We start from the raw sequence: 3,425 nt of genomic DNA on the forward strand, positions 1-3,425 counted from the left end.
AACTTGAAAATTTTTATTGAAACTTTGCAGGATATTTATTTAGTCAATTATCTATTAGTTTATCACAAAAAATTGGAAGGAAATGCATTGCATGATAGATATAACTGATTTAAGTTGATTATATAGCGAGCTGACAAACATTGTGAGTATAGAAAATATGTAGTAATTAATGAAAGAAGTTTAAACACATCATAATCATTTATATATAATGAATTAGTACAATATTTTATACTTTATACATTGCATGGTAAGATACATGAGTGATTTAGCAAGGTTTAAAATATCGATGATATCGGAAATATCGGTAGTCCAAAAACACGAAAATTTCGATAGAAATATCGGGATATTATGGATATTTCAGACCATGCATACAACATAAACGATAAACTCTATCTAAATAAGAACAGCTTTCCAATCCGTAACAATTGCAAACAAAAGAGAATTCCCTAGAATTCCAAAGAAACGAAAGGCAAAGTCATGTCGGAAGCATTACTTTGTCCCATTAAACATCCAATCCCTCCCCTATGAAATCTTTTAATTCATTCTTAGTGATCATTTCCATCTCTATAAAACAAAAAAATTGCGATGAAAATTTCATACAAGGATACTTAAATAAAATTCGAACCATTACCAAACTCATTTATTCAGAGCACTACAATGAATCAAAAGAAAACCAGAAAAGAACAAAACATTTGAGTTCCTAGGAAACAATTAATTTCATTGTGTTGGCCATTGAACAGAAGGAGATAAACTTGTATCTATCGCACACCGCTTCAATCTAGTAAATTACCATCACCTTCCCTATCAAACCCAAAAGCTCAAATTTTGTAACCATAATTTAATTGATATCGCGGTTACTTACAAAAACAACTAAGTACAAGCTTAACATTCAAATTAATTAAACCCCATTTTAAATTAAGAGTAGACTTACAAACTACCAAGGCAATCATAGAATACCAGGATAACTCACATGAGAGTGAAATTTATCAATGGCAGCCTGAGCTCCTTCCCCGGAATCCCTTGTCACAAACGCAAAGCCTCTGCTCTTCCCATTTTGTTGCTTTATAATCTGAAAAATCCAACATTTATTAACATTAAATACCCAAAATTTGAGTTTTCAATAACAAAATCCACATAATTAAAGAACAAAACAAGGAGAGAAGATGATCAATTGAAAAAGGGTTTTTATCATTGAAATTGATCTACCCCATCAAGATGGTTACTGAAATTGAAAATCGACCAATGTAATCCCTGAAATTTACCATCAAACATCAATGTCTTCCTTGCCGTTTAATTCTGTCAATTTTTCTATTAGTATGCTGACTTGGCATACATGTAAGCTCACAATCCAATGATATGATGCCACGTGGATTTAACAAAAGAAAGTTTAAAAAGTGTTTTAAAATTCATTAAAAAACCAGTCAAGAAGAATGAACCCAGCCGCATTTCCCCACCCCCTATGTGATCTCCGCCATCCCCAACCCCAAGAAGGCCGTCTCCATTTTTGCACTTTGAAAGCATTTGTGTCGCTTCTTACTTTGTCATCTTCACTTTCCCACTTATCATTTATTGTCATCTTCTCTTTTACTTTAATCTTTTGCTTCTAAGGAAGTGAAGGAAAATTTTCTAGCAAACATGTTCATTTAAGCAACATCATATAGCATGCAATTAACAATTAAAGGCGGAATCATGCTAGCATGCACTTAAAAATAAAACATTAACCAAGAAATTCAAAGCCTAGTAGATTGGTGAACCATTAATCAACTCAAAACAAAGTGAGTTGAGATTTATACCTTTGTAGATTCCTCTTTGCATAAGCAAAGGCTAATCACCCAAAGAGAGGGCCTTCATTCCTTGCATCTTAAATCTATATTTTTGGATGGAAGAATAGGTTTCTCCAAGTTCCCAAAGTAGGGAACCTCTAAGTCTCTTCACCAAGGAGAGATTGGAGAAGAAATGAGTGACCTTGGAGTAGTGGGATTGCAAGATGCACCCCCCAAGGGGCCGGCCTCCTAGAGAGAAAATGGAGAGACAAGTTCCCACCAATTTTCTCTAAAAGAAACCCTAATGAATAAAAGGCTATAAAGTCATATTTATAACTTTATTCATTTGAGTGGCAAACTTGTAATTAAAGCAAGTTCACTACCCTTCCTCTAAATGGCCGGCCATGGGGTGTTGTTTGGGCTTTTGGGTCTTAGTGAATCATTATTCATTAAGTTGTCATACAACTTAAGTCAATGGGCTTGACGTTCGAAGCCCATTGGGCCTTAAGGTCCAAAACATATCACGAGGTCTTTAACGAACTTATTCGTTTGATTAATTAACATATTAATTAATCCTTGCCATAAATAAATGATTAAACCATTTAATCATTCTTACTCATCTCCGTTTAATCTCCAATATCCACCTCTTATGGTGTGCGATCCATTAGGTTCCTTTTAGCGAGGCAGTGGGCGATTAAAACCATTTCAAATCGATTGTGAATTGAAACTTACTTTCAATTCTCCCTTTAGTGATTACACACGTTTAGGGCTTCCACAAACCATGAGTGACACCTTGCAGCATATCATGGTTACCCAAGCTAATCAGAAGAGGTAGAGAAAACCTATTCAGTTTGGGATTACAAATGCAATACGGTCTTTCTCTAATCTAATACTCCTGACCACATTGTTTGGTTTGATAGTTTATTTATTCATGTCTACTATCCAATGTGATTCGTGTGCTTATATGATTTCATTGAATGTGATTTAGAACGACTTTTCTAAATCTCATTCATACTCTGGCCAGAGATTCTAAATCATATCATAGAGTATTCTCCCTCAAACGGTTTGAAGGTTAGAGATCCCTTGTTGCGCATTCACTTGCCTCCATGACTAAGTGGCTTAACCCCAACGATGTCGTGGACACCCCGATGGGGTGACTTTGACATAATCAAAGATCAAGGACTTAACCACAAGACAACTGTGATGCCTCAGGTCAAAGGACTAATTTGCATTATCCCAAACATGAGTTCTCATGTGACATGAGTATGAGAACTCTTCGTTGATCACGTTCAGTGAACTCATTCTCTACTGAGCACCTACGTACTTGTCTTGATGTCACACACACCAATGACTCGAGACTAGTCACTCTCCCTGAGAGAAGACATAGCACGTACCGATCTTGACGGACTGTCAATGCCCAATTGGCAATCCTATGATCAGGAACATTTAGGATGTGTCTACGAAAGAATGGTCTCATGAATCTAACTTCATTAGATTACATTATTCCAATCACATATTCCTTGGACTTTATCGTTTAAGCATATAACATTTATATGAGACAGCTCAAACAATAATCTTTGCCCTTTATATTAAACTAGATTAGTTTAACATGTAAAATGTCCGTAAAGTATCATCATATGATTGGCTTTAGGGCACATTTCC

The sequence above is a fragment of the Malus sylvestris genome, chromosome 16 (genome assembly GCF_916048215.2).
Source record: "Malus sylvestris chromosome 16, drMalSylv7.2, whole genome shotgun sequence".
In the NCBI taxonomy this organism is placed as follows: Eukaryota; Viridiplantae; Streptophyta; class Magnoliopsida; order Rosales; family Rosaceae; genus Malus; species Malus sylvestris.